This window comes from Camellia sinensis, chromosome 6, assembly GCF_055761805.1.
Source record: "Camellia sinensis isolate YWXY chromosome 6, ASM5576180v1, whole genome shotgun sequence".
Lineage (NCBI taxonomy): Eukaryota > Viridiplantae > Streptophyta > Magnoliopsida > Ericales > Theaceae > Camellia > Camellia sinensis.
The window spans coordinates 21,930,887-21,955,963 of record NC_138966.1 but is presented as its reverse complement, the minus strand read 5'-3'; the positions used below and the strand labels follow the sequence as shown (position 1 = coordinate 21,955,963).

The 25,077-nt window shown below is 35.5% G+C and overlaps 2 long non-coding RNA genes and 1 pseudogene across 3 annotated transcripts; 1 reads left to right on the top strand and 2 right to left on the bottom strand.

Annotated features, from left to right (window-relative positions):
* Positions 1 to 5,566: 5,566 nt before the first annotated feature.
* LOC114263634 (V-type proton ATPase subunit B 2-like) lies at positions 5,567 to 6,812 on the top strand (annotated as a pseudogene). Its single transcript, XR_014331634.1, has 3 exons — positions 5,567 to 5,831; positions 6,056 to 6,155; positions 6,285 to 6,812. The product of XR_014331634.1 is annotated as a V-type proton ATPase subunit B 2-like (transcript).
* A 1,131-nt stretch (positions 6,813 to 7,943) lies between these two features.
* On the bottom strand, positions 7,944 to 10,497 carry LOC145792583 (uncharacterized). Its single transcript, XR_014332018.1, has 2 exons — positions 10,303 to 10,497; positions 7,944 to 8,224 (listed from the first exon to the last, which is right to left on the bottom strand). It is a non-coding gene; the product is annotated as an uncharacterized LOC145792583 (long non-coding RNA).
* An 899-nt stretch (positions 10,498 to 11,396) lies between these two features.
* LOC114263627 (uncharacterized) lies at positions 11,397 to 19,871 on the bottom strand. The gene is made up of 3 exons (XR_014332017.1): positions 19,478 to 19,871; positions 12,250 to 12,437; positions 11,397 to 11,487 (listed from the first exon to the last, which is right to left on the bottom strand). It is a non-coding gene; the product is annotated as an uncharacterized LOC114263627 (long non-coding RNA).
* Between the last annotated feature and the right edge of the window lie 5,206 nt (positions 19,872 to 25,077).

Here is a 25,077-nt window from a genome sequence, read left to right as displayed (position 1 = left end):
CTTATGTGGGTGTGGCTGAGGCCCTCTCATGTTAGTATAAGTCCATGTTGCATTTTCCATGTCATTTGCATTGCATATTCACCGCCTCGGTTTGCGTGCCCGTGTGCACGCATTTCGAGGCACTCTTTTTTTTTACCCGCAGGCATCCGATGTGAGTGTGGCTGAGGCTCACTCCTGTTGGTATAAGCCCACTTGTCATTTCCATGTCATTTCACAGCATTCCATCATTGCCTCGGTTTGCGTGCCCATGTGCACGCATTTCGAGGCACCCTGTTTTTATCCACCGGCATCCTATATGAGTGTGGCTGAGGCTCACTCATGTTGGTGTAAGCCCATTTGTCATTTCCATGTCATTTGCATTGCGTATGCCATTGCCTCGGTTTGCGTGTCCGTGTGCACGCATTTCGAAGAACTTCATTTTCATCAACCGGCTCCTTATGTGAGTGTAGCTGAGGTTCCCTCATGTTAGTATAAGTCCATGTTATGTTTTCCATGCCATTTTAGTCATTTTCATTGCATTTACCATCGCCTCGGTTTGCGTGCCCATGTGCACGCATTTCGAGACACATATCATTGCCTCGGTTTGCGTGCCCGTGTGGACGTATTTCGAGACACATATCATCGCCTCGGTTTGTGTGCCCGTGTGCACGCATTTCGAGACACATATCATCGCCTCGGTTTGCATGCCCGTGTACACGCATTTCGAGACACATATCATCACCTCGGTTTGCGTACCCGTATGCACGCATTTCGAGACATATATCATCGCCTCGGTTTGCGTGCCTACGTGCACGTACTTCGAGACACATATCATCGTCTCGGTTTGCGTGCCCGTGTGCACGCATTTCGAGGCAGGTCATTCCATAGCATTGTGTATGTTAGGATTGCATCTTAGTTGCATTTCATGCATATCATGCATATTGCATCGTGTCCGGAATAGGAGTTAGCCCGGGCACGGGAAACGAGGTACATTTCGTACTCCGAGTGACGGAATGTGTCTCAATTCCCTAGTCACCGACATTCCGGATTATCCATGATGGAGTTAGGTTTTAGCTGTAGTTTCATGTGCATTCAACCTATATTGAGTTGTGCAGTTCGACTCCTCTGCCATCATGCCTCGGTATGCGTGATTGGTGGCACGAGGGTCGAGACATGCATATATCTGTGCAAATACATTGTTATGCCCCTTTCCTGCTCTCTGTTGCAGTAAAATCAGGAATTAGCAAACTTTTGGGGCTTGGCACGCATTTCAAGAACAGGTGTAAACAGAGGCTAATTGGGGCATTCCGGTGGATTTCCGCGCAAGACGACCCGGACATGCATCATCCATCAGAAGCAAGGCAGTCCCTGGCTTGCATGCCAGTTTTATTTGCTTTCTTAGTTAATTCATTAATTAATTAGAATTTTGTAATATTTTGGACTGTAATATTCTTTCATTTGGACTGTAATATTGGGACTGTATATTTATTCGGACCCTCTGCGCGAGGGCAATGTTGTAATAAGTGTGCGTGAGTGTGATGTATGTCTTCTAACCCCACGTCTTTCTCCCTTTTATTTACCAGCTTACGATGGTTAGATTAGGGCATGTTTAAATTAGCATATAGTATGACAGCATGTTTGCATCATTCATATGTATTGCATGCACCGGGCTCGGCGCATCATACTAACTGCATTGTACTTTCAATTCCAAATTGAATACATGTTAGCTGTAGCATTTCATATGCCATGTTTAGAATAGCCGAGCCTGCTATAGTTGCATTTTGCATGTGTTGCATTAGGCATTTTTGTATACTTAGGATCATGCATGATTTCTAATGTAATTTCCATTTTGGCTTGGAGTACTCGGTAAGTTTTATGCTTTAGCATCCTTGCATGCGTGTGAGTGACTGCCATGAATAGCATGCTTACCATGAGGCTATATGCTTATGTGATATAACTGCCTGAATGCCTGTGGGTGAAGGTTGGGTTATTTGAATTGGAATAATTCATTAAATGTGTGTTTTAAGCCCACTAGATAGTGGCAAAATCATGTTTTCTAAGCCCACCTAAGGGTGGCAATTCCACGTCTTAGCCTACTTGCGAGTAGCATCATCAAACCATTTTCAAATAAACAAGCATGAAATGTTTTGTTCCAATTCGGACGACCCAGTCTATACTTATATGTTGTGTGCATCACATAGTAACCTAGGCTAATAACCGGAATAAGAACTCGCAATGTTTTCAAAAATTGATATCATGGTTAGTAGAGGCCGGTCTATGACCGGGCGAGCGGGGGTGCTCACGAAGTGACCTTCCCCAATCGTACCCAAGTTCCCGAGCCGAGGCAACTTTGGTGATGACGGACACGTGGCCTTTTGGCACCGAGTCAGGATTTCCTAAATTTCCCAAAATAAAATATTTAGGTGGCGACTCTGTATCTGGCAAAGCAGTCCATGTTTGGCACTTCTTTCAAAAATCTGTTTTCTTAAAACGATTTGCCGGATTTGGACTCTTTGGTTCAGATTTAGAACCGTGACCACAAAGTCGAGTCCGAGCTGTAGCGAGGTCCCCCGCGGGCTTGTTACAATCAAATTCAAAGTCAGATGCATTTTTAGATTAATATTCAGTCATATGTGGTATATCCATTAGCTAGCAGAACAGACTGGTCATAAAGACCCATATACAGAGTAAATGGTCATTAAGACCCATATTCAGATCAGACATATAATTGTGCACAATCGTACAGATAATCATATAGGTTTCACAAATAGTTCCATGATTGGAACCCATAGAGATCTCTAGTACCAGGTAACAGATAACAGATAATAGATACACATGATGCTAAGGATGCCACGATACATTTTAGGAATTGGACAATAATTTATCTATACAAAAAAATCATTTCATAAAATAGAACTTATCATATCAGTCAGAAAATACTTATAATTGAATATATCTTTACAAGCTTGTTACTCACAGATAACTCTAGAGATAGAACAGATAACTTAGACAAATCAGACCGATCAGGTAGACGATGGCACGTGACCTACACAAACACTTGACAGATACACATTGAAATACACACGTTTCATAGATACCTAACTTATTACAATCTTTCCTTAGTGTGTTTCTAATTCATATTCTTATTATTATGGCCTAAACCAGGGTTTAAGAATGCCTAGGATGGGATGATAATGCAATTATGTACTTTGAAACACTTGCAAAATTTTCAAAAAATGGGACAGCTCACTCAAGCAATGCTTTGGTTGCTCGAGCAGATCCCTTGGTCTGCAAAAGTACTAGATGTTGAAAATCTAGGCTTGAGCCAACTTTTGGTTGCTCGAGCCATGTGTCTTGAAAAGATGAGTTTGCTGGAGTGAATATTTGGTCGCCTAAGCTAACTGACTCGAGTGCAAAAGTACTGAGAGCATGTAAACTGTGTTTAAGCTACGGTTTGATCACTCAATCGATGCGACCAAATTCTGGATTTCCAAAATTTGACTTCAAGTTCAAAATCCAATTTCAAGTTACCAAAACTCATTCTTTTGGGCCAAAACTTTAGAAAACACTTATTAACTTGTGTAAAAACATGAAATGAAGTTCAATTCTCAAAATCAAAGCCCAAAAGCAAGTCAATTCTTCAAAATCAAGTTGAAACTTTATGTATATTCATATGCATATAATGATATGAATTCAAAACTTCCAAAACATGCACAAATGAAGTATTTAAGTGTGGAATCATAGTGAGCTCTCATAATTTGACAAAAATAACACTTGCATGTAAGAATTGAGTAAAAACTAAAATCAAAATCCAAGAGTTATGCATGCATGCATGTGTTGACCGTATTTCTACCTCTTAAGTCCAATTCAAGTATTTGATCTCTAAGTTCCCTTGAATTCTTTCTTTTGGTAATTCAAATACAAAAGTTAAAAGTTGAATTCCTTACCTTCACTCTCCAATTTTCTCCTAATTCTACTTCTCCTAGCTTTGAATTCAACTTCACTCTCTCTCATTCTCTCTCTGCACGGTTTGGAGGCTTATAGATGATGAAATGTGTGTATGAATGTATTCTAATAATTAATTTATTCTAATTATTTGACCTCGAAACTTACCATAAAATTTTAAAATTTCTAAATAATACATTGACTTAGTGAATTTCGTGTTCAGATGCCGATAAGGGCTTCAATTAATAGCACAAAGCATTATTCTGAACATATATTCCTATAGCTAACAGATAAGAATTTAAATAACACATAAATCACACAATTAACACATAATTATGCTTAACCACTTATTTAGCATTCTTAATTATGGATTAGTAGCTAATTACGGAATGAGGTTGTTACATTTCTAACCCATTGGTGGCCAATACTATGTATAAGAAGAGAGATGAACATTTGATAACTTTTAAGAGTGGGTCAGTCAAAAGACAAATAGATTACTTTTTAGTGAGGAAAGTGGACCGTCTAAAATGCAGTGACTGTAAGGTGATTCTTGGAAAGAGCCTGATGTCTCAACATAGGATTTTGGTACGAGATTTATGCTTTAAAAGGCAATATCAAGCTAGGAAGGATAGTGTGTGTCGTAGAACGAGATGGTGGAACCTAAAAGGGGGATAAACTAGAAATATATAAGAATAAAATGGATAAAGAAGGTACTTGGGACTTGGAAGATGATGTTAACACTATGTGGAACTCGATGGCCAATTGTATATAATGAGAATCTCAAGAGAAGTTCTTAGAAAGTCGAAAGGAAATGACCCAACTCTAGTGAAACTTGGTGGTGGAGGGAAGAGGTTCAAGCGGTAGTTAAAGCAAAAAAAAATAGTGCTTTAAAAAATGACAAAAGGATAGAATTGAGGAAAACCTTAAGAGTTATAGATTGGCTAATAAGGATGTCAAGAAAGTAGTGAAAAAGGCTAAGTTAAAAGCTTATGATGACCTATACACTAAAGTAGATAGTAAGAAAGGAGAGAAGAGAGTATACAAACTTGCTAAGATAAATGAAAAAAAACAAGAGATTTTAATCAAGTTAAATGCATCAAGAGTGAGGATTCTAAGGTATTGGTGAAGGACGAAGAAATTAAGGAGAGGTGGAAGAACTATTTTGAGAAACTGTTGAATGAAGAACATGGAGGTACATTAATACGGGAGGAAATAGCCAATGATAAAGAAAACCAAGACCATAGGTACGTTAATAGGTTAGCTATCGATATTTGATCAAGTAATTTTTTTTGTCTGAATAATTTGCCATACGTTAAACGGTTCGAATAATCAAAATATACCTAAAATGGTTTCGTAGTCATGTAAATTGAATCATCCACTCCACTGGACTAGAGTTAGTGTCTTGCACTTAAGTGTTACATTAAAGTATTACGTTTTTGTTTATAATGGGAGATTTGTTCCAAAATGAGGGAGAATTCAAAACTTCTATAATGAGGATTGCCCAAATTTGTAATTTTACATTTGGAGAAATCCAATTTTATTCTTAAAAAAATTAAATCTAAATATGTAAGTGACTATCATTTTGTGTAATTTTCATTTTAATGAGTCCTTTGAGTTCACAAAAAAAATAATAAATAAATAAAAAGAAAAAAAAAGAAAAAAAAAAAAAGAGGATTGAATAATTCACAAGATCACATTTTGAGATTTATTGTCGTTTCACCCTAGTTAAAATGGCCACATAGACATTAAAATAAATAAACAAATATATATTTCAATCAAATATAAATATAAATATTAATTTCATTTTCATTTATACAACTAACAATGATTCCTCATTGTAAAAGGCTATGGTTCAACAGATACACCCACCTATTAATGTACTCCCGTCACTTTCCCGATTAATGAAGGTAAGCTTTTATGGTGGCACTCTATCTCCATTTTTATGCATGAAGGATGGATATATGTATATAAATACATATGCTATGGGGTCTATAATCACCAAGATATTGATTCATTAATTAATGTGGTAAGTCTGAATGTCAGGTCTTGGGTCAAGCAGGCTCTTGCAATGATGTTACAAAACAAAAAGTTCTGGAGGTATATTTTGAGCTTACTGTCTATATTGTTGTAGAGTGCTATTGGTGAGGGAATGACTCGAAGAGACCATTGGAAAGGATGTTCAAGCAATGAAAGCTGTAGTTGGAGAAGAGGCACTTTCTTCTGAGGATCTGGTCTCTTTCTCTCTCTCTTTCTGACCATATTTCTTAATTTATTGCTTATATCAGGAAATAATAACTGTTTTTCTTTTTTCTTTTTCCTTTTTTAATCTCTAATTTTTTTGATTTTTCAAAAAAATGTAGCTTTATTTGGAGTTCCTGGACAAATTTGAGAAGAAATTTGAGGCTCAAGGGGCCTATGATACCCGGAACATTTTCCAGTCGCTTGATTTGGCATGGACACTGCTTTGTATCTTTCCCCCTGAGCTTCTCCACCGTATACCAGCAAAGACATTGGATCATTACTACAGCCGCGATGCACCAAACTAAAATGGATAACGAGTTTATGGACCCTTCCCTTGAATTTGTGGTTCGCTTCAAAGTGGCTGAGTTGTCGTTTCGCCTCAAATAATTTTATTGGGCTGCATGAATTCTCAGAAAAAGGTGAAGTGGATTCTCATCTCAGTTTAAAACACAGCTGTTTATTTCATTAAAATAGTTATGAGGATTCTTATATTAGGCAGTGATGTAGTTTATGTTAAAGGCTTGTAATTTTGACTTGTTATATTGGGTATTGTCTAGTATATCCTTGTATTTGGATGTGAAAATTGAATGTTAGGAACTCATGAGGTTTTAATAATAAATTTTTACTGTTTATTTTTAGTTTAATTTTATGAAAGAGGCTAAACCCAAATAGGGGAAATTCTATAGTTACGACATATGTGGTATTTAGTTATAATTTATTGCGATGTCAGTTATGACTTGATTATACACATTGGCCTATTTTGGGAAATCCACTTCCCAGATTATAATCCACTTTCTCTCTTATAAAAAAAACTGATTATAACTATCTTTTCAAAATAGCCCATTGTGATATTTGTTATGACTTATTATGATGTTAATTATGACATTATTTTGATTAGAATCTAAAAAATCTTTAGTTATATCTTAGATAGTGTTTGATTATGATTTTATTTATTTTTTATAGTTATGATTAGAATTTAATTATAATATTTATAATAATTAATTTTACAAATGACATAACTTAGTGGGACCCGAAATAGAAATAGTTTATACACGAGCGTACAAAAATAACAAACTTAACACATTAATTTTTCAGTGCACGTTTTTTTTTTTTTTTTTTTTTTTTTATAGAATATATGGGATGGGTTTGCCCCCAGTTTGGGCTGGAGGTTGTTCTTTGGGTAAGTAAGGTCGTGAATTTTATTTTAATAATTTAAATATTTTATTTTATAAAATTCTTTATGGATATTATTTATAAAAAAAAAAAATTAGATTAGTTCAGTAATTGTAAATTTTTTATTTTATTATGTTTGTTTAAAAATAATAGATAGTTTATTTTAAAAATGCACTCAGCATTTAATTTTTTAGAAATAAATATAATAAATAAATAAATTACAATTATCAAATCGATATAATTTTTTTTCATAGATGATATAGAAGACCTTACAAATTAAACGGTTCAAATTATTGTGATGAATTTCATATAAGCCGGAACAACACCATCCGATTTGAGAACTGGAGGTAAATTTAACTCTAGAAGACATCTTTAAAAAATTTAAAGATCACATTACCTTTTACACTCTTTTTTTTTAATAATAAAAAAAATTTCTTCCAAACATTTTATAAAAAAATTAAAAATTCTTCGAAATAAAAAGAAAAAATAGCTAAAAAATGAAATGTCAAAGTGTTAGGAACACTTAAGCAATCGGTTCTATTAATTAGACTTATTTACCTACAGGTCCTAACTGATAAATTTATCGTTATAAAAACAAAAGACTGATAAATTTATCATTATAAATTTATTCATAAAAACAAAGACACAGATAAATTTATTACGGTAAATTTATTTATAAAAACAACAGACTAGATAAATTTATCAATAGAACTTAATGGATAATAAATCTCAAAAATAACCCCTATTGGTAATTTTCCCAGTGTTATTGGTTGGTTCTGCATAAGGGGCAAGACCGGTGCCTGACGCGCCATTTAGCAATGCAACGTCGATGAAACATGTGCAGACATATTGGCAACTTTTCAGCTACTTCTCCAACTTCAAAATCCTATCAAATAAAAGAAATACACAAGAAATTTTTTTTTTAAATAAAGTTATGTGTTTAAAGCTAATGTTAGAAGTCGTGCACGTTTTGGGATCTATGTATGAACTTATCCAAATAATAAACAATTTTGTTACATAACCCAATTTTTCTATTGAAAAATTTATGGAGATCTTAAGGATATGTTATGATTATAAATTTGTATAAAAATTTAGAAAGTAAAAAAGAATAGGTAAAGATAATGTTAATAAAATATAAGTTAAATTTTTGAAGGCTCGGGTTAGAAATTCAATTTTAAAATTTTTGAGACAATAGTCCTAGGCTTATTTTTTTGTTGCCAAAAAGATAAAATAATTTTAAAAATCATATTATCCTTATCTATCTTTCTATCAATCCACCTAATCTACATATTTATCCATATCATTTCCGCCACCGGTCGCCGGTGGCAGCGACTTTTTCGGACATTTTTCCAATGCCAGTGATCGGTTGGTGGCAGTAACGTAAAAGTGACAAAAAAACTCCTTCAAAATAATAATTTCACACCAAATAATTTCATTAATTAGGTTATTATCACAAAAAAAAAAAGAAATTAAGATTAATCATTGAATCTAAATACCATATTTCTTCATACAAATGGGCTTATCACTAATAAACGTTGTTTTTTTTCTCTCTTGATTTTCTTTTTCCTTTTTTCTTTTTTTTCCTTTTTTCTAATTTTTTTTTTTTATCTAAATTTATGATTGAAAAAGTTCAAGCGTGTACTCAATTTATAGGGAGCCATTCCTACTATAATTCTCTATATTTCTGAAAATTTATCCAAAAAATATCCAAAAAACACTAGTGGGCATAAGAACTAGCGGGCCTCCTTCGTATAAACACCAATCTTTTCTAGGTTATTTTTTATACTTTAAAAAAAAAAAATTAAATAAAGAGTAAAATACACCAATCTTTCATAAGATTTAAAAAAAATACAACAAAATTCATAATTTTAGTATAATTATGGGTAATTTTTTTTTAGTAATGTTTAAATAGACCAAACCTAATGCAAATAATGTAAAAATACAAAGATAAATAAAGTAAAATCTAATAAAATAGAGAGGGGACCAGATTTATTTTCCCAATCCCATTTTCTTAATTTGTTAAAAATTTAATAAAAGTAAAAATTCATATATATATAATTTCTCATATTTTTATCTCTCATGAAATAAAAATATAGTGGGATTTGTAAATGTGTCATCAGGTCATTTTCGGGTTCCTAGACTTTCCAAAAACGAATAAAAAACTAAGGTAGAAATAGTAATTTATCATGTTTCTTTCATCGATAAAAAAATAAAAATAAAATTAAAGTGAGGATGGAATTTGCTTTTCCCAATCCAATTTCTCCGCCCTATTGTAATTATGTTAGTTAAATAACTTTTGAATGTATATATATCAATATATAATTTAATTTATTAAATATAATAATTAAAAGCAAAATATCAAAACTTTCATGTATCTTTCATTAGTAACAATCTCCCTCCTAAAAGTGAAAAATCACCCAATATTTTCTTGCTTGTGTCTTGTTGGAAATCATGTGGTAAGTATACATGGTGTGACCTCATAGTACACATGGTCTGGCTTAACTTTGAGGGTTATATGATACATATGGTCCATCTACACATGGTCTAACCATGAGAGGCACATGGTATTGAAAACCATTAGGAACACATGGTCTTGAACATGTAGTATAAATGGTATGGCCTAACCATGAGGTACACATAATTTGTCATATATGTCTGTATAAGGGCTCATGCTCAACATTGTGTAGATACTCCAAAAATATTAAGTTCCCTCTCTATTCATTTATCTTGAGGCTACCATCTTGAAAGTCTACAAATTTGGAGTGTGGATAATATTAAGAAACTTTAATAGCTTCTCAATAATGAGAGATTTTCCAGACAAGACTTGTAATTCAAGTATCTAATCCAAACTGTTTCTGCATCAGATAACATGAATAGTCGTATATTTTTCTTTCATGTCCAATCCCGTCCGATATTATCATTCCAAAACTAATTAAAGTATCAAATTGAAGGTGATATATATACCTCAAGGCAAACTGAGCAGGAGATTCTATTTCTTGAAGACTCATAGATATTCTTATCTGTGATTCTAGTCTTTGGGAGCTTATCAAGTATTGAACCTCTATGTAAAGCATTGCCTCCCTTTCTGTCTATAAATCTTGGGACTTGATTGTTTGTTTCAACAGTGGCCACCTGATCAGCATCATCAGCATTCACATCCTAATTATTTATAAATTAAGTAAATTACATCAGCAGTCTCTACATTTTACTCTTTGTGTCATTTTTGTCACTATCATTTCAATTAGTTCAATTTTAATCATTAATTTTAAATTTGTATCAATTTGGTCCAATTAATAACAATGATTAAGGTTTTATAAGAAAAATTGTGACCAAGTGAACTCACAAAATTAAAATAGTTTACAAATTTACGTATAAAAACATGACACGCAACGCTTATGTGCAAATTTTCTATATAAAAAAAAATGTAATTAAATCGACTAAATTAAGATAAAATCATAAATTCAGAACTGAAATCGAGATAATTGAAAATTAGAAATGAAAATGACACAAAGACTAAAATATAAAGACTACTAATATAATTTGCCTAATAAATTTCAAGCATGATTAATTTAAAATAATAATAAATTTACATCCCTATTTCATAATCATTAGATATGCAATAAAAATCCTCCATTACATACCTAGAATGGAAGGGGTCATAATCGATTCGGGATTCGAGTATATGGCCTCTTTTGGGTAAAAGGTTAAAAGTCACTTTTTGACTTTTAACTTATTTTAAGTCACATTATTTCTCTACATTTTTACATATTTTTTCAAAAAGTATTAAAAAAATTAATTTTTAACTTACTTTCCAAAACAACCCTTTGGTATTTTACAATTATTTTAGGAAGATGGTTAAAAGCTATTTTCTAACTTTTAATTCATTTTGAATTACATCATCTCTTATGTTTTCTACACGTTTTTTCAAAAAATAAAAAATTAAAAAATTAAAAAATCAATTTTTAATCACCTTCCCAAAATAGGTATGTCTATGTATCTTACTTTTCATGACCTTCCAAAAGCTATGTGATAGTGATTTTGGAATAAACAATGCTTTACCTGATTCCTTACTGGACCATGCATGCCTGGACCAAACTTTTCTCCCAGGTACACTAGTGTTGGATTCAGAATGCTTGTGATAGCCTCAATCTATATCACATTTATATGTAAACATGAATTAGAAATCCATCCATAAATTTGAGTTCAAACTATATGTAAATTGTAATATAACCTATCTTTGTTATGGATTAAAAAATATATATATCATGAATTTCTTGCATTTTTTCTTTACATTCACAAATTCACACTTAAATTCGAGATCCCAAGATCCCAATAATAAAGCTTAAGTGTAAACATGAGTTGGAAGTTCACTCATAAATTTTAGTATCAAATCTCTTTCTCCCTCTCTCTCTACATGTATGGCTGCCTTTACAAGTCCGGTATCGTTACAAGTAGACGAACAAAATCCTTTATTTATAAGACTTTAAATGAGTCCACCTATTATTTTAACCAAGTTAAGGTTACTACATCGAGTCATGAACTAACACCAAATTACAAATTATAGATTAAAAATAAATAAATAATGTGGGTGGACTGCTACTGTTATTGCTACTTTCTTGCTTTCTTTTTAGTTGGTTTCTCACTAGTTTTGGGTAGTGCTGTCAGATGATTGTGTTTACTTTTTGATGCCAACTTAGATGTGATTGAAAATGTAAACTATGATGATGTTTGCACCATCTTTCTCTCCCTTTATTGATGTAATACTTGTTTACTTTGTATTGAATGTTTCATCAACAGAGGTTCTCTTTTGATTGATCCCAAAAAAAAAAAAAAGATTAAAAATAAATAAATAAATGCATGAAACTGTCATTAAAGCGGATTCTAAAAAGAGAAAGATGAAGAGGGACTCACGAAGAGAGGGAGAGAGAGAGGTTCATTGTCATGAAATGAAATCCAGAGAGAAAACGAAACACTAACGGCGTGAAGGGAAAAAGAAGCTCCAGTGAATGCTCCAACAGCAGCCCCATGTACTAATCCAATCTTCCTCTCACTTTTCATCCCCAAAACTGCCCCTGCCATTGCTCCTATCGTCATCCCAACTACAAAACAAACACAATTATATATATATATATATATATGATCATTATCATCAAAAGAATGAAGTCTCAAGATGTCATGTATACTGTCGAACTAAGTTTCATTATCTCTTTTAAAATTAATGGGTGTTGAAAAGGGTTTTTAGTCACTTTTTATTGCTATTATTTATTTATTTTTTTTATATGACATTTGATATCGAAGTAAAGGTGTGTTTTAAACTAACAACAACGGACACTACTCTCTCTCCTCTGTGAGATTTCTCTCTACTTCTTGGTAGCTTTGCTGGGGTCTTTCCTTTCCCAAGGTTTTCCTCTCTCCTTGAGCCCCTGATAACTTCTGTGTGAAAGGGTTTAGCCTTTTCGAGAGTTTTGGCTGTTACGCTTTGTCTTATCCTTCAACTCAGCCCTGGCATTTCCCCATGGAAACTTTGTCAATTACACCAGACGGTCTAGATTGCGTGGACCTTCAAGAGGGGTTGGATGAAAAAGTTAAGGTTTTCAACCTCTGTTTGGTAGGGAAGATTTTGGCACCCAAAACCCTTAATAAGACTGTGGTTTCGAATATCATTTAAGGAGCCTGGAAAATACGAGCTAAACTGGCAATATCCTCTTGGTCGAACAACATCTTTTTTTTATTGATCTCAAAGATCGACGGAGAGTTCTCATAGAGGCTCCTTGGTTTGTAACGGGCTATTTGTTGGTTTTACAACCTTTAGCAACATGGAGATCAGTTGAAGAGATGGATTTCAAATGGAGCCCTTTCTGGATTTAGGTACATGGAATCTTCATGGCCAAACTAACAAGGCAGAATGGTGAGATTATTGGTCGGAGAATTGGGAATCTTATAGGGATCGAAGCTTTGCATGACGGCCTTCTTTTGGAGAGGAGTTTTCTCGGCTCAGAGTGGAAGTGGATTTGTCCAAACCCCTTCCTCGGGGTTTTATTCTACAACACCATGGATCTGAGAACAAGGAATCTTAGGTCTTCTACAACTATGAGAAATTATCGGATTTTTGCTACGATTGCGGTAGGTTGGGACATGATAATTCTTCTTGCAAGTTTGTCTCTCGTGAGGAGGGTAAGAACTCTAGCTATGGTCCGGAGCTTCGAACTAGCAAAGCTCCTAGACTCGATATTCTACTGAAACAAGTACGCCACGGGGTCGATACGGCGGAGGAAAGAGTAAGAAACCTGGTTAAACAACGGCCAATGGTGACGAGTATGGATGATACGTGCAAGATGACTCACAAACGCCAAACCAACATGACAGATCATGCTACTACTGCAGGCACTACAGACCTTAAGGTAGCTACAGACTATGTCGAAGCCGATCTTCCAAGGTATGCTTCTCCTCTGAGATCGGGTCAGCTAGTGATAAGGGATGTGGTCGAGGTGGTCAACTAGTGCCAACCAATAAGGTAGTCATAGAGAGTATAAAGGTTTCCCAAGTGACTGAGAGAGATCATTTCAGGAAGGAAATTGAATCTCCTGAGGAAATTACACCAACCAAGCTTTTGATGCCTTCGACCCAGTCCTCTGTTGGGCTTAGGCCTCAATATTTCATCACCGAACCTGTGGATCACAATTTGTTAATAAAGGCAACCCTCAACAATAAAAGTGGAATTGGGCCTATCAATAAAATTGGAATTGAGGAAATTAGCCCAAACTCCAGCCCAACTAAAGTGTCTTTTGTAGACCAGACTATTGATAAATGCATGGCATCTTTCTTCAAAGACTTATCCATTAAACATAAGGCTTCTGAAGCTTTAGTTGACACATCTTAGCCCAAAAGGAGTAAGTTTAGTTTTGCTGGTGCAATTGGCTCCTCTCATTTGCAAACTCCAGAGCCGAAAAGGAAGCTAGTTCGTAACGCGAGAAGAAAGAAACCTCCCAAACACAATAAGCCTCGTACCAGCTTGCCACAAGACTTAACTGTCGAGGATGACGGGGCATTGGTTCATGTTCCCATTGCTTGGGATCAAGAGGGAGTAGGCGATTGTTGCTCTCAAGTCCCTAGCACTAATCCAACAGAAGGTATTGAGACCACAGAATGGGCACTAGTGGCTGGCCCTCAACAGCCACACGCTCCATGTTGATTCTCAGCTGAAATGTCAAGGGTTGGGGCGACCTTTGACAGTCCAAATCCTCTGAGGATTGTGTTCAACCCATCGCCCCACTATGGTGTTTTTGATGGATACAAAAAAATAAAGCATTAAAGTTAGAAAGAATTCGCAGAAGATGTCAGTTTTCAAATAGTATCTATGTTAATCCAGTGGGAGCGTCAGGTGGCGTAGCACTTTGGTGGATGGATTCAGTAAGCTTGGATGTTAGATTTAGATCAAAAAATCTCATTCGGTGTACGATTGGTAATGTTGGAGTGGATAGTGTGTGGGTTGTATCCTTTATTTTTGCTCCTCCATCTAGATCAAACCGCAAGGAATTTTGGAAGCTTTTAATAAACCAAGCTCGTAGCAATTATTACTTGTGGCTGTGTGTTGGTGATTTCAATCAAGTAGGCTTAATGTGGGAAAAACAAGGTGGTTTGGTGTGTAGCAGATCTCAAATTGAAGGTTTCCAGTTTATGATTTCGAAATGTGCTCTAATGGATCTCAAATTCAAAGGTAATGCCTATACCTGGATGAACAACCAGGTCAGAGAAGCTAATATCCGAGAAAGACTGGACAAAGCCTTTGTTACGGTCGAGTGGCGTAATTGATTTCTTTATGCTCAAATTCATCATGAAAGTATCATTGGATCAGACCACTGCCCATTGATTGTTAACTGTTGCCTTCCCCCAAAGTGAATCCCTTAGATTTTTAAATTCGAATCCATGTGGTCTACGAAACCAGAGTATGGAGAAATTATTAAGCGAGCCTGGGCTTCATCAACAATTGGATCCTTTATGATCGAACTGACCTAACGTTTGAACACTTGCAGGAGAGATCTGTTGACTTGGAGTAAAACTAAGTTTGGTAATAACAAGAAGTTGATTGCTGCTTGTAAATGCCAGTTGGCCCACCTTCGAGGCCTTCCTCCCACACCTCAGAATTACCAAGACTAAGGTTTCATACAATCTCAGCTCGAAGATCTGTTACTCAAGGAGGAAATGTTCGTTCATCAACGTTCTCAGGTTAATTGGCTATCGTTTGGGGATAGAAACATCGCGTTTTTTCATGCAACACTCACCCAACACCGACAGAGGAACCAACTGGTATGCCTCAAATCTGAAAGTGGGTTATGGATTGAATAGGAAGAGAATATTAATGCCTATGTACACAATTATTTTGTAGACTTGTTTTCTTCTGATAGTCATCGAGATATGACAGAGGCCTTGAGTGTGGTGAATCAAGTCATCACAAATGAGATGAACCTTCGGTTAATCAAAGAGGTATCCAATGAAGAAATCCGGGTGGCGATGTTTCAATTGGGCTCTATTAAGGGCCCTGGACCTAATGGGTATCCTGGATTTTTCTGCCATCGATATTGGGCTGAGATTAGGACTAAAGTTTGTATAGCAGTCCACAGTTTCTTCATGAATGGTTTTATGCCGAAAGATTGAAACCACACTAATTTGGTTTTAATTCCGAAAATTAAAGCTCTGGAATCACTGTCACACTTTAAACCAATTAGCTTATGCAATTTTACGCTCAAGATCATCACAAAAGTTTTGGCCAACCGACTGAAGTGTGTGCTTAGTAAGATCATATCCCCCAATCAATTCACCTTTGTGCCCGAAAGAATGATCCAAGACAATATTCTTGTAGCCCATGAAGCTTTTCATTTCCTAAAATTGCAAAATAAGGGCAAACAATCGAATATGGCCGTCAAACTTGATTTTAACAAAGCCTATGATCGGGTTCAATGGGATTTTCTTCAAGCCATAATGCAAAGGATGGGCTTTCATGAGAAATGGGTCAACTGGGTCATGCAATGTGTTTCTACAGTTACATTTGCGGTCTTTGCTAATGGAGCTGAACGAACTGCTTTTAGGCCCTCTCGGGGAATCCGACAAGGGGATCCTCTTTCCCCTTACTTATTCCTTTTGGTGATTGAGGTGTTGTCTAAACTTCTTCACAGAAGCTTGAGGGCTATGGAATTCTCGAGGATTCAACCTAGATGAACATGCCCAATCTTGTCACATTTGTTTTTTGCAAACGATGCTCTCTTATTCCTTCAAGCGAATGTTAACCAATGCCACAAAATCCTTAGAGCCTTAGATGTTTACAATAACGCTTCAGGCCACCGAATCAATTTTGGAAAGTCAGGTATCCAGTTCTCCTTTGGATTGGCTTTTAAACGAAAAATTTGTGATGTTATGAATATTGCCCTTGTCAAAGAAAGATCTACATATCTTGGGCTGTCCACATGTTGGGGGAGATCAAAAGTGGGGACCTATAACTTTATTGTGGAAAGGGTATAGGAAAAACTTCAAGGGTGAAAGCTTAAGTTATTATCCCATGCAGGCCGGGAAATTCTCATTAAATTGGTTGCTCAAGCTATCCCCACTTTTGCGATGGCTTGCTTCCTTTTTCCCAAACAACTCTGTGCTGATTTGAACTCTTTGTTGAGTAATTTTTGATGGAAAGGTGATCCGCAAAGTCGAGGCATCCATTGGGCCTCGTGGACTACGATGTCCATGTCAAAGCTTAAAGAAGGGATGGGTTTCCAGGACTTCAGCTCTGTTAATAAAGCATTATTAGCTTGTCAGGGATGACGACTGTGCAAATACCCTCACTCCTTTTGTGCTTAATTTCTCAAGGGCTTGTACTACCCACACTCAAATTTTTTGAATGCTAGAAAATGTGCTAAGGCATCGTGGACTTGGGCAAGTATTTTGGAGGGCTATGAGGTGTTAAATCGAGAGGTTCGATGGCAGGTTTGCAATGGGCAACCCATTGATTTCTGGACTGACAAATGGGTTGCTTTTTCTCAAGATTTCCGCATTAAATCTCGTCCACCTATTGGCTGCTCCGTAACCAATGTGAATGAGGCTATTAATCCTAATACCAAAAGCTGCAACAAAGCTCTGGTGCATAGTTTGGTGTCTTCGGAGAAGGCAGTTGAGATCTGTGCGACCCCCATCGCAATTATCAACCAAGATGATTGCCTAATTTGGCACTATGATTTGAGAGTCAATTTTTTAGTCAAGTCGAGGTATCAAGTAGGATTCGAGCATCAACAAACTCAAGCTGGTATTAAGGTGTCATCATCCTTCTAGGTTCCAGAGAATGTTTGGAAATTTCTATGGGACCTTCCAATCCCTCCCAAACTTCGGCATTTTTTGTGGCGGGCTTATAACAATCTCCTAGCTTCTAAAGCTAATCTTTTTTCAACATAGATGCGCAAAGGATGCTTTATGCCCCATCTGCCATAAGGAAACAAAGACTGTGGAGCATCTTTTTATGTGGGTGTGAATGGACGTGGGCAGTCTAGTTTGGAAGCAGCTTAAACATTTCTCTCGTCGAAGGAACCATTGGCTCGATTCAGCAATGGATGTGTGAGGTGTATCAGGCTATCGAAAATAAGCATGATCGAGTGGATTATTTGTGCAAGATCCTTTGGTTGGCGTGGCACATTTGGAAGAGCAGGAACAATTTCGCTTTTAATCATCACCCCGTTGATTCGGTTGCCACCATCTACACAGTCGAGAAGGACCACTTTGAATCTGCCAGTCACTTTATACAAAATCATCGTCCACCGGCACTCTTTTGGATAGGGTGGTCAGAATTGAGGAAATGGGGTCAGTCATGCAAGGCGAAGCTATGGCAATTAGATGGGCGTGCCTTTTGACTTGTGATCTAAACCTGTCTCATGTGGAGATTGTCGGTGATAACAAAGAAGTCATTCGCTTAAGTGTCTCTGAGGATGATCCACCCTGGAGTTGTGCTCCTATCATTGAGGATATTCGAAGATTAGCTAACCAGTGTAATCTTTCTTTTTTGTGGACTCCTCGTAAGGCTAACAAAGCAGCTCATTGGACTGCTAGGGACTTTCTTAAAGGTGTTCTTCCCTCTAATTGGGTGTGTAACCATCCTGAAGGACTTTGTAAGGCTTTAGCCTTGGTTTCTTAATATATTTGGGTTGTTCAAAAAAAGGTGTGTTTTTAAAATAACTGCATAAGCAACATTGTGTATATCAACATGTACATAGGAAGCTCTGTGTGAATACATTAAGACCCTCGAGGTTTTTAGTTTAACAAATAAGGATGACGGCCAAGACATGTAATAATTAATTATGATTAATTACACTAATGTTGTTTTTGGTTGAGAGATTTGAGAAGAAATTTGGAAAGAAAAATAAAAAAGGTGTGTGAAATAACGTGAAATGTATGTATATTTTACTTATATTTCACCTACCTTTTTCTTTTTATTTTCAAATCCTTTCTCAAAACTCTCAACCAAACACAACGTAATAGTTTTAAAAATATGCTTTCTATTATACTCTTTAATTCTTAATTTTTAATTTTTTTTCACTCTTATCTCTAGCATATGTGATTGTTATAGTTTAGTTCGTGTTAATACAATTCAATATTAATAACGGGAAGAAATGTATTTTTTGGAACTATGCAAGGGAGGGGGGAAAAAAAATTAAAAGATTAAGGATCAAAATGTAATAAAGCACCTGCTTTTAAGAATAAAAAATGAAACAAAATGTATATTTTGGAGACCAAAATGCAACAAAAAATACATACTTTAGAAGTTATGTATATTAAGCCATTTTGATTTTATTGAGACTTTAGACAACTTGATTTAAAATTTAAAAAGTTAACTATTATAATTAAAAGAGAAAATAAATAATATGAGATTTTATAATAAATAATATGAAATTTTAATAAAAATATAAAAATGTCAAGTGTAATCAAATCTTTAAAATTTTATGGACAAATTTAATAGTCTATCCCAAGTAGATTTGTAAGGGAGTTTGGGATTTATATGTTCCATTATATATTCTCATAAATCCTGTGTGTGTGAGAGAGAGATAGAGAGGTCATAGCAATTCATATTCTGAAGAGACAGAGAGAGGGAAGAGAGGGGGGTACATACCTACAGCAAAGAAGAAAGAGAAGAAAGCATAGAAGAGGTAATAAAGAAGAGCAGAAAATACAGAGCTACATAACTCTCTCTTCCTCCTCCTTTCTTCTTCTCCTCCAATACTAACCCACCTCCACCACCAAGGCCTCTGCAAAGTTGGGATTGTTGGGCATGACCACACCTCCATTATTATTACCTCACCACCAACAAATATGGGTATTTTTGAAAATTAACTAGTGTTTTGTAATTTTATGTATATGTATCTATATTTGTGGTGGTTATATGTACATCTTCGTTGTGAATGTGGAAGCAAATGATATACTAGTAGTGGTGAAATGATGAAGATACAACTACTACTACTTTGTCTCCTCTGCTGGAGTGGAGTTTATTTTGGTTGACAATTACACATGTGGAGACCCAGACCAAGTCATTCTTCTTTCTATTTCTATAAAATTTTCTATATTTTCCAACTGGGGAAGCTTCCTAGAGACACATAATAGCTTTTGTACTGTAAAGAGTGTAGATAATTTTCTAGTAGCTCTACTGCATTGCTAGAAATTACTCAAAAATATTAATAGAGATATGTGATTCACCCACATGATTTATAGATTCGGTTTCAGCGTAAAAGGTATATCCAAATATGTTTATTTTCGATGTGTAATATTTCTTATTTTCCCTATATTGGTATCAGAATTATTGTTGGGTGTTTTCGTATTATTTGTGCATGAATATATGTATAGATATGATTTGTACATAAAAATTAATATTTTTTTAATCATCTTTGATCGTCCTAAATTTTTGATATGTTATAGTCCATATAATATAGAGTATACCTGTAAAGTTTTAAAATAAAATCGAATGATCAGATTCTGAAAAAAATAGAAATTCATATTTAATTTTCATAACTTTGATTGTATGTTAATTTTACATATTTTATTTTTATGTTGTTAAAATTATGTATTTAAAATTTTTATTTTGAAATTTTTGAAATAATATATTATGAATCTAATTTTGACTTAAGGTTAAAGTGTGTTAGTATATTATTATATGTTAGTGTTTAGCTTTAATAATTAGTGTCCCCTTGCTTTATTCTTTCGGTGCCTCAATTGGCATCCTATGTTGTCTTCTCCTCTCTATAAAGAGAGTGTACATCTCTTTGTAAAAATACACAGAAATACACAGAAATATAGAGTTATTCATTTGCTCTCTCTCCCTCTCTTTATCAAACTATTGTTACATGGTATCATAGCTAGGTTAACAACCTAGTCATTCTGCTTCACCGGCGGGCGGCAGTCTCGCCTTGGCCGCCCGCCGAACCTCTACACATACCTTCACTCCGCTGCCACAAATTCCATAACTGAACTGAACTCTTGTCTCTCTGAGGGAATAATCAACACCTTCACACCAGTGAGGCCATGGATATGGATCGCAGGTCCGTCTATGTTGTAGCTTTTATCTGCATTGTCGTCGCCGGCGTTGGAAGTCAATCTCCGGCCACACCTCTTGTGGTGTCCGCTCCGCCGGTTTCAGCTCCACCATCGGCCACTCCACCTCCAGCTGCTCTATCATCAGCTACTCCGGCCGGCAACATTGCCTTCGCTGCCCGCTGGAGTTTTTAAACACATACCAGCAACTCTTCCTCCTTGGCATTTTTCTTCTCATGATGCTCATGGAATGCATACCCACCAGATCCAACTGCAACCTCAGCTGCTATCTCTTCCTCTATCTTATGCTTGTGGGCATGCTCAGGGTCTTTCTTTGACTGATGCTTCTTATACAAGGCAAAAGTGCCAGCAGCTACAGCACCAAGCTCACCACGCTGCTCACAGTCGTCAGCTCCAAGATCAACGACCTCCACTTCTGTCACCGACACGGCGTCACCCACCGTGGGTGATAGCAACACACCAAACAGCTTTTGCAGCTGGTTACCTTACCCCACTGGATTCCACCGTAGAATCGACTCCGACGTCGTCGAGTGGCAGAGCTTCGTCCCAGACCTTGGAGGTGGATTATGGCCGCGTCTACACAGTCGTCATAGTCAACTGCACCTTCCCTTCCTCCGTCTGCCATGGCGGCTCCGGCGGACAATTACTCCTCCACGCCTCCACCAACGGCGGCGGAGATCGAAACTCCAACGTCGCCGCCACCATTGAAGCATTATCCGACTCACCCTGGAAGCTTAAACCCATCTCTCTGGTGTACCGAAGGAATCAAGTCTGGTTCTAGAGAAGAGAGAGAGAGATACATGCTCTCTAGTGGCTGGCCCCAGTTCAAATAATGAACCATAAAACCAAAACCATGTGCTGATTCCACCCACGTTATTTCACACTTTTCTTTTATTTTAATATATATGACCCCGTAAACTGTCCCGACATTGATTCCAGTTAGCATCTACATCGGTCCGGCATGACCCCGTAAACTGTCCCGACATTGATTCCGGTTAGCATCTACATCGGTCCGATGTGACCCCATAAACTGTCCCGACATTGATTCCGGTTAGCTTCTACAACGGTCCGGCATGACCTCGTAAACTATCCCGACATTGATTCCGGTTAGCTCCTACAATGGTCCGACATGACCCCGTAAACTGTCTCGACATTGATTCTGGTTAGCTTCTACATCGGTCCGGCATGACCTCGTAAACTGTCCAGACATTATCTGCTACAACGGTCCGACACGACCATACAGTGTCTTCTCCAACGGTGTGACACGACCATACCGTGTCTTCAACAACGATTTGACACAACTATACAGTGTCTCCTATCCTATTTTATTTTATTTATTAGTTTACTTTCCTGTTTTGTTACTCTCTCCAAACTCAAGTTGGTTAGTACCTATCCTCCTTGAGTTTGAGGGGGGCTGTTAGTATATTATTATATGTTAGTGTTTAGCTTTAATGATTAGTGTCCCCTTACTTTATGCTTTCGGTGCCTCAATTGGCATCCTATGTTGTCTTCTCCTCTCTATAAAGAGAGTATACATCTCTTTGTAAAGATACACAAAAATACACAGAAATATAAAATTATTCATTTGCTCTCTCTCCCTCTCTTTATCAAACTATTGTTACAAAGTGAAAACTCAAACCATACTTTTAGGCAAGAGTTACAGTTGGCGGTGTTTGGCAAGCAGGTTTGGCGCATGTTTTACGCCTCAACGGAAAAAAATTTCAAAATCGCGCACTGTAGCTCAGTTAAGGCTGAGTGCAGCTGTATGGCATTATGTAGGTGCAAAAGACAGTTGTACCCTCCGTGGATATTGCTCTGGCAAGCAACACGCTCCGTAGTTCATTTTTTTTTTTTTTAAATAATTTTTTTTCAATTAATTTTTTTTTTGATTAATTATTTTTCTCAATTAATTTTTTAAAATTAATTTTTATAATTAATTTTTTTTCAATTAATTTTTTTTCCCAATTAAAATTTTTTTTCAATTATTTTTTTAATTAATTTTTTTTCTAATTATAATGTGTGTGATTCCATTGTCATAAATAATAAAAATAAATATAAATATTTTAGGCATGAACAAACATATTTTAGTTTATGTTTTTAAATTTTTTTAAACATTATGTTCAAACCAAACGCGCTTGTAATTTATGTTTTTTCAAAAATAAACAAAAATCAGTTAAACAAATTTTTGTAAACAAAAACAAAAAAACGTAAATGTTACCAAACACTACCTTAGGAATTGTTTGGTTTTGTTTGTAGAGACAAATTTTGAAAATTAATTATGGGGAAAGAGTTTAGAAATTTAGTTGGTTTGTTTGGTTGTATATTTTCGAATTAATTTTGGAGTACAAGAGTCTAGAAAATAATTTTATTGTAGTTGAATAGATGTGTGTGAACAAAGAAGTAACTGAGAAGGAGAGAGGAGTCAGAAAAAGTGATTGAATGATGTGCAAGAAATAGAAAGCGATTTAGTTTTTTTTTTTGCACAAATTCAATGAAACAAACAAAATTTTCAATTAATTTTTATATGTAAAAATAAAAATAAATGTTGACAAACCAATGTTTTTTATTTTCTGGAGAAAAGAGATACAATTTTCAATGAATTTAAATTTTAATTAATTTTAATATGGCAGATTGCAACGGTGTTTTGATTAATTTTCTGCAAAAAAAATTTAGTGCATTGCAACGGTGTTTTGATTAATGGGAAATTAATTTTGAACAATTGTTTGCACCCTTTGTTTTGACAGATTGCAACGGTGGCCACGTGTCAATGCAATTTTCAATTTGTAATGTGGTATAAATGGTGACCGCGTGGATATTGACTCTATATTTGCAATTAAATAGCAATAGGGGCAATTTTTAATTTGGCTTTGCCTAGGCTTTCTGGCTTTTTACTGAAGTCAAATTCAAAAATTTTGAAAGGTTGTGACAGCTGAATTTCATCCGACGCTTTTTGCTTCATTAGTGTATAAATCATGTAACTTCCACAAATATTTGCTTTCAACCAACTGTGATGAAAAATTGAGAGCGAGACAAAGGCCTTTTTGGGGTGTTTTAAAAAAATTAAAAAGTTAAAAAATTATTATATTATTTAAGTCGTATCAATTTATTTAAATCGCAGCACTTTTTTACTAAATTACTTCAAATTCAACCCATATTTTATAAAAAATCAAAAAATATATTTATTTAGAACATCTTAAATAATTCCAAATTATTTTAATGTCAGCACTAAGTGATTACAGAAATCGTTTGCCAACCTTATGATGATAATGAAGTTTAAATGCTAGGAGTAGTAAAACAAATAATATAAGGCATCATAAGATGGAAAAAGCAAGAGCAGCATACAATTCGAGAAGAATAGTGAAAACAAGAAGAAAGAATATGCAAGGATTCTCCGTGTCTGTGACAGTCCAACTTTCAGTTAAATGGCAATATGAAATTTTACATCAGAAACATGTAAACGTACGATTTTTGCAGAGACTTTATGTTAAGGCAAGGGAGAGGGTATGAACTGGACCAGGAGACCATTCTCTGTGTTCATCATAAATTAGTTTTTTATTTTTACTTTTTTACTTATTATTTTATTTGGTGGTGGTGGGAACGATTGATTCTGACCAGTTATAGTTGCCTGGAAACCTGCTTCGATTAAAAAACTTACAAACTACTTGATGATTCTAGAGAACAACTCTGTTGTTCTGAAATCCATCCAGAAAATCTCTAGACTGACACTTGCTAATCAAGGTGATCAATTTGTGATTCAGAAAGGTATGTCCAATCATCCATGAGGTTTAAAGTGGCTAGTGAGATGGTGGTGAGCGAGATGTGCTGGGAGAAATTATGAATTGTGTATGTGAAATGATGGTGGATGATATGGTAATTTTGTTAATAGATAAAATTGTAATTCTTGAAAAATTCATTAAATGTGTGAAATAAGAAAACTTAGTGTATAAAAATAGAATTTTTCATCCATTTCATCTACTCAAACACACAAACTAAACTACCTTACTAAAATATTCAAACCACAAAAAAACCTCTGAAAAACTCACTTTCCAAACACCAAAGCTACGAAAGCAAATTGGCATAAACTGACATCATCACATTGAAGTCTTGACGCTGATGTAAGCACGGTCGGTAGCTGCTGATGGGCAAGGGCCCTGTTTGGCTTTCCTA